This window comes from Prosopis cineraria, unplaced genomic scaffold (assembly GCF_029017545.1).
Source record: "Prosopis cineraria cultivar Desert tree isolate PC_DT_omini unplaced genomic scaffold, ASM2901754v1 PC13, whole genome shotgun sequence".
Taxonomy (NCBI): Eukaryota; Viridiplantae; Streptophyta; class Magnoliopsida; order Fabales; family Fabaceae; genus Prosopis; species Prosopis cineraria.
The window spans coordinates 22,410,697-22,421,938 of NW_026555344.1; the positions used below are offsets into that span (position 1 = coordinate 22,410,697).

Sequence of the window (11,242 nt, forward strand, 5' to 3'; positions counted from 1 at the left end):
ATTATCAAATTGACTGAAAGTACTAATAACAACACTTAACATCCAAACGCTACCAATTACCCTTCCCAAGTTCAATTCATCCTTTTAAATTCATTTACCACTTATTTTAGCCTTAATACACTCCTTTGCAAACCTCTACCCATCTTTTCTTTCTTAATTCAACCAATTTGAGCCTTCAACTTCAAAGCTTTATCACTAACTTTTAAACCAATTTTAAAGTCTTAGTTTAACTTTGAAGAGTCTTTTTCTTACAAAAAGAGTAAGAAAACATTCCTTTAAAACTTCTGAATTTAATTTCTCAATAACTAAAACTAAGAAAAATTGATGTAGAATCAAAGGTTAAGACAGTACAAAACTTATCTAATATGCAATAAGTCAAAAATATTCTCCGAGCTCCTAAAATCACTTGTCCTAGCAGAGCTCTCTCTTTTCTCCTTCCTTTCGTGCTCCTTCCTTCCTTTCTTTTCTATTTTTCACGAGCTAATCCACAAATTTAAAATCAAATTTCTATGACCATATGTCATGACACATGCTGTATATATCATGACGTGTGTCACAATGAAGGATACTCTCATCATGTTCATACATTTTGCTCCACAATGCGATTTTCCTACTCTAATATGCTCATTTAACATTTCAAAGAGTTAAAATGTCATTTCACCATCCATAATCCTAATCACACATTAATTTACTAATTTACCATTAATTAGTGATTAATTCTAGAATTAGGAATTCATGATGTTACAAATTGGCTCAATCAATAAATGATGATGATAATAAGATAAATTGGAAAATTAATATGGTATAGTGTTTCTTAAATTTTTGCATTAATATGCTCACTGAACTTAAAGATCCTTGAAAAATAATTGAGCGTCCTCCTAAATTCCATCATGATTCTGAATCCAAACACCTTGCTATCTTGTATTTGTAAAATCTAGTGTTGGGTTATCCACCCTTAGCGAATCAAAGCCTAATAGAAGCCCAATTAAAGTGAGGGCTTTATAAGAATGTTGGGGAAGTCTTAGTCCTTGCACATAATAAAACTGAGGCTAGAATTGTAATATTCACATACTTTCCTTCCTTCTTTCTCTGCTTTCCTTCTTGCGTACTACAAGTCTGACCCTATGACTTCATTCCTACATTTGGTATTCCACCCGGCACCATACTACAATTATGTCTTACTCCTCCAGAATCTATTATCCAGTGATTAACTCTTTTTTTTATTAATGATAGCATGAAAATATGACATGTTCCTATCCCCCACAATATGCCATTTAGTCTTGATTTTAGAGCCCATAAACTTTCCTCATAATCATACCAAAATTATAATAAACTTCATAATTGTTGTTGGTCAGCAGAACCTAAATGGGAAAAGGGTTAGTTCTATTGTAAATATGCCAAAATAAATCTTGGTCAAATCATGCATGAGTTGGTTCAAAATTACATGCTCTTACACCTATAGCTATGAACATTTTTGTAGAAAAATGGTCTCAAATATTATTATATATTTATGAATAGTTCAAAAATAACATAACCTTTAGAAGACCATATCTTTTTTTAAAATTTTTATGGTTTTCTCATGTTTTATTAATATTAGGTTCAAACCCATTTGATTTTCAAAACTACATTAGTTTCCAACTCAATTATGAGTTCTAACTTAATAATAGCTCAATTCCAATTCAACTTTACTCAACCATAAAAATAATTTTTTATTTAAATCGAGGGCCCATTTGTTTTGGCTTTTTTATGAAATAACAATTCTTTAAAAAAAATATAATCACTCTAGATAAAGTTTAAGGCATTTGTTTAAGATTTTAAAAATAATCAAACCTAAAAATAATCATATGTATAATTATTTAGAGAAGCTAATCTGAGTAGCTTTTAGGAATAAGACATGTGATGGATGAGAGAGAAACAAAGCAAAACACGGCTAATTTCACGCTAAAAATTTTACAGGGAAAAAACAACCCTTTCTCTAGCATCTTCCTCCTCATTGTCTTCTTCTTAACACAACCATCATTCACTTTCTCCCACTCTCTAATCTGCTTGGATTGAATAAGCCCCATCTCCTAACTCTGTTAAAGGTTAGAGCTGTTCTCTTATATTTTGTACCTCCCCTATTTTCGCATGGTGATGGATGTCAATAATCCATAGCATTGTTTGATTTTAGCATTTATAAGATTTTTGATAAATTTATCCCTTATGTGTTATATGTATTCTATTTCTGTTGGAATTGATAGATAAGTCTTGACAGGAGTTTAAGGCATGGTTTTTTGTTTAATAAATTGATTTTTATAATGGCATGTTCTATTTGGAAACCAGTTGAGTTGTCTTTGCTCTAGTTGTAGAGTAAGTGTAGTGTGAAAGCTAAAGATGCTATAGGGTAGGTATTATAGCCAAGCAAGATAGGCTAATGAGAAGTTGACTAGAAAGGAGAGAATCACACTATGCTCCTTTTGAAGGAATTAATCTTTATTGTAAGGACTGATGCACCATAGTTGGAAGGAACAAAGTACTTAAAAATTAGATAGTGTCAACTAAATCTCTTGGAAACTATTTTCTCTAATAATGGAATGAATTCCTAGAAAGTTATGTCATGCATGAATTTCTTTCTATAGGACTTTATGTGTTGTTGCCTCTATTAGTTTTCTCGGTCACTTTTCCACATAAGGGTTTGCTATGAAAGTTCAAGTTCATATTAATTAATATAGGAAATGTGTCTTCCATCCTAGGTATGAAGGATTATTTCAATGTTATGTTGGGTCACTATAATTTGTTCTATTTTGGTAATATCATGCTTGCTCAATGGATACCTTCATAAAAATAGAAGATACTCTAAACTGACATATGTAGAGTGTTTCACTGATAATCTCTGCCTTTATCCTTTGAATTCAAGATTGTGGCTTTTCCTTTTCAGATTTTACCCACTTAAATATTTAACTCAATTGGCTTTGTTCTTGCCTAATATCTTTTTACTAACTTATATATATATATATATATATACACCATAACGACAACCAACTGGCTATGTGTTGCTGCAGGGTTTGACCGATACTGATCCGGGTCATAGCAGAACATGAAAGGTTCTCAGTCCTCTTTTATACTGAGATTAACAAGCCGACAATCTTAAAAGCCTGGCTATAAACCTTTCACAGAACCACTTCCCTCAGACCAGCACAACACAGCCTTCCTTCGTTTCCTACTGGAGGCGTAGTCATAACAACACATAACCAGTAATTTTCCTTACAGGATCATTACGAAAATTCAAAACTTTTGTTAAGTATTAGATAATAATCCCCCATTAACCCCTAAAAAAGAAATTACTCAGCCATACCTGTTAATCTTCAATACTTGCAAAGGAGGAAATAAATGAAGAGAATACTTTTATTGAAATTGAGAAGGTAAGGTTACAAGGAGGCAGAGAACTCAAGTGCTCAAAGAGGCTCTGAGGTTCTCAGCTCTTGTTGGATGTATCTTGCCTCAGAGATTACATGGCTTTATATAGAGTTGGCATTCCAACCCTGGTTACATAACCTTAGTTAATTTTAACTCTAATAATTACAACAAGACAAAACTACTTTTGACAAAATGGAAAAGCTAATCTTAGACCACCTAGACTTTTTGACAAAATGAAAGGCTAAAGTAATTATTACGAGAGACATAATTATTACAAGAGACATAATAGGCTTAGGCTTTTCTTTTTAGTTTTTAGTCTTTTTGACTTTCTCTTCTTCCATCTTCTTCTATCTTCTTCAGTCTTCTTTTTTCTTGTCGGCAGGCTAATCCAGAATATTCATATTGATAAAAGGGTCTTCATAGTCCTTGTCTGCTTCTCTTTTTTCATCACAATATTTGCATTTATGGATAGCATATTCTGATAATACTTGACATATTTTCTTCTTTGTCCCTTCATGATTATCCATTGAATTATTTCTTAGTCTTTGGTACCAATTATTGAAGCTCCTTGAATTCCTACTATTTTTTCCTACTGAGAAAATACATGTTGTTGGGCTAGTGAAGTATGTCCACTATTCTTCTGCTGCTGTAATTGTCCTATTGAGCTCCTGAAAAATTATATGTACTTCTTGGGCTCTGATAGTAGATATCTTATATCTCAGATCTTCATCATCCATATCTTCTTTTTCTTCTTGATCATATTCAAATGGTCTTCTTGTTGTCCCGAATTTAATTAAATTAATTGGAGGATAGAACTTGTCAAGAGTTATTTCTGCTATAGTAGAGTAACACCTGATAAATACTTGATATTGAGTTACTATTCCAAAATAATGTTTGGCAGCTTCCTTAATTGACTCTGGAAGTTTTGATATTTCTGACATATCATTAAATGAATATATAGAGTGGATAAGGCCATAACTATACAAGGTTTTTACAAGATCAGGGTTAGTGTTTGGATAAACAATGACTTTGTTGAAGGAATAATATGAAACATATTTAATATTACTGGTATTAGGAAGGGCAAAATGGTTGGTCTTATTAATGAGAAGTTTTAAATAATTATACTGATCTAAGGTCTTAAAGGATGGTGAAGTTACTGGGCTTGGACTTCTTCTCCTAGAAGAGGTAGAAGTGGATGCACTATTTTGAGGTGTTTTTGTCACCATTTGGGCTTTAGACTTTTGGGCTTCTTTCACTATTTCAGTAAAAGGAATTATTGGACCGGCTTTTTCTGGACTATGAGGCTGGAATAATGACTCAGGAGTTTGAGTAGATGACTCAATTACTTATTTTACTTGTCTTTCAGGGGATTGGAATAATGGACCCTTAGATTTCTCTAAGTCCTCCACTTTACATGTCAAAATATTCACCTCATCTCTGAGATAAGATACTGATTCAGATAATGATTGCATATTTGCATTTACTTGTCCAGCAAGAAGGGTCATATTCATCTCCAGAATATTTACCTTCATGATTACTTGGTTTAGTGGGGTCATTATTGGTCCTATAGGTGAACCACCACCACCACTACTTATCATCATATTTGTCTCCTTTCTATTTGGCTCCATCTGGATAGATAATCAGCAACAAGATTATTTTTTCCTTTAATATATTTAATCTCATAATCATAATAAGACATATCTGATTGCCATTTAATTAACATTTTATTACATAACTGAGTTGTCTTTATTCCTTTATTCAACCAATGCTTTACTTGAGTATTATCAGTTCTTATAATAAATCTGGTATTAACAATAAATAATTCAAACTTTTGTACAGCTTTTACTATTGCTAAAAATTCTTTCCAATTAGAATGATATTTAGTCTGAGAGTAATTAAATTTTCCACTTGCATATCTAGTAATTACTTCTTCTTCTTTTTCAATGATGTGATATAAAGCTGCTCCCCAATAATTTTCACTAGCATCTGTATATATTATCCATATTACATCATTATTTACTGGAATAGTTAATTTAGGTAGATTTTGACATAAAGCTTTTATCTGATTTACTATTTTTTCTTTTTCTTTATCCCATATCCATATTGTCTTTTCTCCAACTAATTTACTTACTTTTGCAGTTAGTTTTGATAAGTTTGGAATATAATTTCTAGCTTGATCTACTAATCCTAAAAATGATTGAAGTTCTTTTTTATTTTTAATTTCTCCAAATTCTAATATTTTCTTACTAATATGTTCTTGTAATTCTATTCCATTATTAGTTATGTATTGTCCTAAAAATCCTATTCTTTCTTTTCTTAATTCAGCTTTTTTAGGTGATATATTTAATCCTTTTTCTTCTATCAGAACTATAAATTGTTCTAAATGTTTTTCATGTTATTCTTTATCTTTTAAGAATATTAAAATATCATCTATATATATGATAGCAAAATCTTTTATTGGCAATAGTAATTTTGTTACATATTCTTGAAATATACCAGGACTATTATGGAATCCCATAGGTAATACATTCCATTCATATAATCCTTCAGATGTACTAAAAGCAATATATTTCTTACTTTCTTCTTCTAATTTTATTTGAAAAAATCCTGATTTACAATCAAATTTACTAAATATATTTTTTCCTCTTATTAATTTAAATAATAAATCTATTTTTGAAATTGGATATCTATTTCTTATTGCTAATTCATTTAATTTTTTATAGTTTATAACTAATCTTGATTTTCCTCTTTTTTCTTCAATAAGTTTTACTACAATCATTGCTGGTGATGAATATTTAGATCTATTTTGTCTTATTAAATCATATTGTTTCATCTCATTAATATGCATTATGAATTTCTTTTTATCATTTTCTATCCATTGATGAGGTTTATAGTTTATTTCTTTACTATAATCTCTTAATTCTATTTTTGCCAAAGGTTTAGATTTTTCCCAATGAATTAAAGGATTATCACTATAATTTTCTAATAATCATTGTTCAATTGTTTTAATTTCTTTTGCATTATTTAACATTTTTATTGAATTTATAACTTCATTATTATACAAAAGTTTTTTATTTGGCAGAAATTGTACTTCATAATCTTCTGTTTTCTTTTGAAATTTTTCATCTCTTCTACTGCAAGGTTTAGTTACTCTTACTCCCCATGCTTGATGTTTACAATGTGTTGTTAATATTATTGCTTTTTCAAATATATGTAAAGGATAATATTGTTCTATAAAATCTATTCTTAATATTACATCACATGAATTATCATTATATTGATTTAATTTTCTTATCTTCAATTCATATTCTCCTATTTGTATCATAATTTCTCTTGCTTCTAATTCAATACAATTAATTTCTTGTCCTACTCCTTGCATTCTTAATATTTTATTTTTCTTTTTCCATAATTCATCTCGTAATACATTTGCTTTTGCTACTGAAATATTTGCTCCTGTATCAACTAAAGCATGATATTTTCTAGATCTATATTTTTGATAATTAAATTTTACCAATATGTAATATAATTTTTCATATCAATTTTATCTTTTCAATAACTATTATTTGATGATTAATATTTATCATAATCCTATCTTGTATTCTCCATGGTTTTACTTGTTCTAAGAAATCTATTCCTAAAATTATTTGACATTGATTATTATTATCTTTTATTACCCAAAATTTTACAATTAACACATCTCTTCGATTTATTCTTATTATAGATATTGTTCTATCTCCTTCATTTGTTATTTCAAGATTATTATTTGTTAACCCTAATTGTATTGTACTTTTTGCTCTCTTGAATCTACTAAGGCCATTACATCTATCCAATTAGCATCTTGTTTTATTTGTATAGCTATAAAATTATTGTTTTGTATTGGTGTTGTAGGTCTTATTGATTCTAAATTTGAATTTATAGGTGTCTTAGTTCTAGATCTTAATAATAATCTCTCTTGTCTAGATATTCCTCTACTTGTACTGGGTCTTGGTTCTTCAAAACTAAAACTTCTTCTCATATTAGGTTGATTTATATTAATATTTAATGTTGGTGTACTTATTCTTAATGTTCTTTATCCTATATTGTCATTGGCTATCAATCTTCTTGAATTATTTTCATTTTCATAATATCTTATTTTATTATCTAATTCTAATCTTAATTGTTCAGGTATTGTTATTCTGGTTGGATCTAATTCTATCTCTTGTAATACAGGCATAAAATGTTTGTCAATTGTTAATTTACCTTTATTTCTTTTATAAATCTTATGTTCATTTGTAAATACTAATCCTATCATAGCAGTTATACTTACAGTTCTTGATCCTGGTAATAATTTTATTCCTCCTAGTTTATGATATATTCACAAGGTTTTATTCATATTTTCATCAGCTCTTGAAATACAAAAATTAGTATTTACTGTAAATTTTAATTTTTGATATATTAGATTTCCAGTTAATATTCCTAAAATACTATCTTCAACACTACTAATTATTCTTCCATCAGTTATTAATAATTCTATTGGTGAATTTCTTCTTTCTTGAAAATAAGCTTTTATTAATAATTGCACTTCAGTAATATATATTTCTGTTACTTCATCTTTAAATGATTATTTATTAATTTCAGTATCTATTAAGGCTTTACTTATTAATAAGGTTTAGCCTGCCGACAAGAAAAAAGAAGACTGAAGAAGATAGAAGAAGATGGAAGAAGAGAAAGTCAAAAAGACTAAAAGCTAAAAAGAAAAGCCTAAGCCTATTATGTCTCTTGTAATAATTATGTCTCTTGTAATAATTACTTTAACCTTTCATTTTGTCAAAAAGTCTAGGTGGTCTAAGATTAGCTTTTTCATTTTGTCAAAAGTAGTTTTGTCTTGTTATAATTATTAGAGTTAAAATTAACTAAGGTTATGTAATCAGGGTTGGAATGCCAACTCTATATAAAGCCATGTAATCTCTAAGGCAAGACACATCCAACAAGAGCTGAGAACCTCAGAGCCTCTTTGAGCACTTGAGTTCTCTGCCTCCTTGTAACCTTGCCTTCTCAATTTCAATAAAAGTATTCTGTTCATTTATTTCCTCCTTTGCAAGTATTGAAGATTAACAGGTATGGCTGAGTAATTTCTTGTTTAGGGGTTAAGGGGGGATTATTATCTAATACTTAACAAAAGTTTTGAATTTCCGTAATGATCCTGTAAGGGGAATTACTGGTTATGTGTTGTTATGACTACGCCTCCAGTAGGAAACGAAGGAAGGCTGTGTTGTGCTGGTCTGAAGGAAGTGGTTCTGTGAAAGGTTTATAGCCAGGCTTTTGAGACTGCCGGCTTGTTAATCTCAGCATGAAAGAGGACTGAGAACCTTTCATGTTCTGCTATGACCCGGATCAGTATCGATCAAACTCTGCAGCAACACATAGCCAGCTGGTTGTCGTTATGGTATATATATATATATATATATTGTTAACATGTTTAATTTTTCATCTTTCTTCTTCTTACTGAATCTAATCAATGTGTAGCTATATTTTTTAAATATAAGAATGGCACACAAAAAAGACATGAGAGATTCCGAAGGGGATGGAAGAGATAAGGAAAAATGGGATGATAAGAAAAATGAAATATTTTTAAAAATATGTGTCGAAGAGATACTTGCTGAAAATAAGCCAAATACATATTTTAATAAAGATGGATGGAAGAGCCTTATTGACAAATTTTATGGGAGAATAGGATGTGCTTATGATCGCACATAGTTAAAAAATAGATGGGATACTTTAAAAAAGGACTTTGGATCATTTATAAGGTTGGTTAGAAAGGAAACTAGTCTTGGATAGAATCATGAAAAACAAACCATAGAAGCTCTTGAAAAATGATGTGTTAATGAGAGCAAGGTATGATTTTGTTTTTATTTAATATATAATTTTTAACTTACATGGTTTATTTATTTATTATTTTAATTTTTATTACAAGAGAATCTAGAGATTTTGAAATGGAAGAACGAGCGGTCTAAATTGTTAGAGTTGCAAGATAAGGGTTTTGATGGCACGGTAGCTACTGAATTAACTCTTTTAATTCCATATCAAAATTCCCTATCATATGAAGGAACTAATATTCACAGTGAGGATTATCATGATGAGGGTGTTGAACATAATGAACAAAATTTGGCTAGTAAGGATGATGCAATAGTTGCGAAGCTAGTCATAAAGCTCAAGCAAATGCATTTCCAAATCTTTCAAACAAAAAAAGGAAGAGGACGAGCAAAGGAGACAAAAAATACTTCGAATAGCCAAGAAACTTCAAAATTCTTTAGATCATATTCTTGATGGAATGGATCAAGTGTCAAATGCTACTATTGGAAAATCAAAACTAAATGATCCATTTAGTTATGACAAGTGCTTATCAATGTTAAATGAGGTTCCAAACTTGGTAAAAGGAACAAATCAATATTTTTTGGCTGTGAGAATTCTAGCCAACAAAGAAAATAAGATAGCATTTTGTCACTTCATGGACAATGATCGAGAGATGACCATCAATTGGCTAAACACTTTCACACATGAGGACATCCTACATACTTGTTGAGTGGACCTATTTTATATGTCACTTTGCTCATATGTTGAATTTATAATAATGCACATGCTTTATATTTATTTGATTCATTTGACTTATGAAACATTTGGTACTATTTATTCAAAATTATATATATATTTGTTCAATTTGTATTGATTACATTTATATTTCCAAGATGACTTATAATTCAAATGTAAGTGATGATGATTTTATGATGGAAATTGAAGTCCAAAATATTTATAAATATGTACTTCAAAGAGCAACGAATTTGGCTACTTTTTTAGTTATAAATCATGTGTTGAAGTATGTTGTAAAAGAAAAGAAAACTACTTGAATACTTGTTGGTCACAGGTGGCTAGTAGAGTTGATAAGGGGAAATGGTAACAAGTTTTTTGAGCAATTTTGAATGAGAAAACATGTGTTTCAACGATTAGTTTAGGAGTTAACCAATAATTATGGACTAGCACCTACCAAACACATTAGAGTGGATGATAGTATTGCTTTATTCTTGTATATCATAGGTTGAGGAGCCACATAGAGACAAGTTCAAGAATAATTTAAGCACTCTGGCCAACCCATTCATAACCATTTCAAAAGAGTTTTAATAGTTATGTATAAGTTAGGCAATCGTGTAATTAGACCCATTGATCCAATGCACATTGCTAGTTCTCAACATATAAAAGATGATGATCAATATTGGCCTTATTTTAAGATTGCATAGGGGCAATAGATGGCACTCATATTGGTATACATGTCCTAGCAAAAAAGCATATACCTTTTTATAATAGGAAAGGATATACAAGCACAAATGTGATGGTTATATGTGATTTTAATGTGTTTTATATTTGTATTGTATGGCTGGAAAGGGTCTATTCATGATGCATGTATTTTTATAGACACCCTTCATAAATCACATTTACGATTCCCTTATCTTCCTAAAGGTTAGTATTATATAACTTAAGATATTTAAGTAATTTATAAATATTTATGTAATATTGTTTAATACATTTTCTATTTATGTATAAGTAAAAATTATCTCATTGACTCAAGATATCCATCATTCAAAAATTTTCTAGGACCATATAGGAATAAAAGGTATCATCATTCTAGTTTAAGAAGTGCTATTAAAAGAACTTTTGGTGTTTGCAAGGCCATGTAAAAAATATTGCAAAATATAACCACTTTCAAGCTTGCTACTCAAATTTCCATCATATGGGCATGCTTTGCTCTTCAAAGCTACATTAGAAGGATGGACTTATTTGACTTGGATATTTTTCAAAATTTGAAAAATCTAAA

General features: G+C 29.7%; 1 long non-coding RNA gene across 1 annotated transcript; it reads left to right on the top strand.

Moving 5' to 3' along the window:
* The first annotated feature begins 8,382 nt into the window (after positions 1–8,382).
* On the top strand, positions 8,383–10,876 carry LOC129289935 (uncharacterized). The gene is made up of 2 exons (XR_008588250.1): positions 8,383–8,821; positions 10,468–10,876. It is a non-coding gene; the product is annotated as an uncharacterized LOC129289935 (long non-coding RNA).
* The last annotated feature ends 366 nt before the right edge of the window (positions 10,877–11,242 follow it).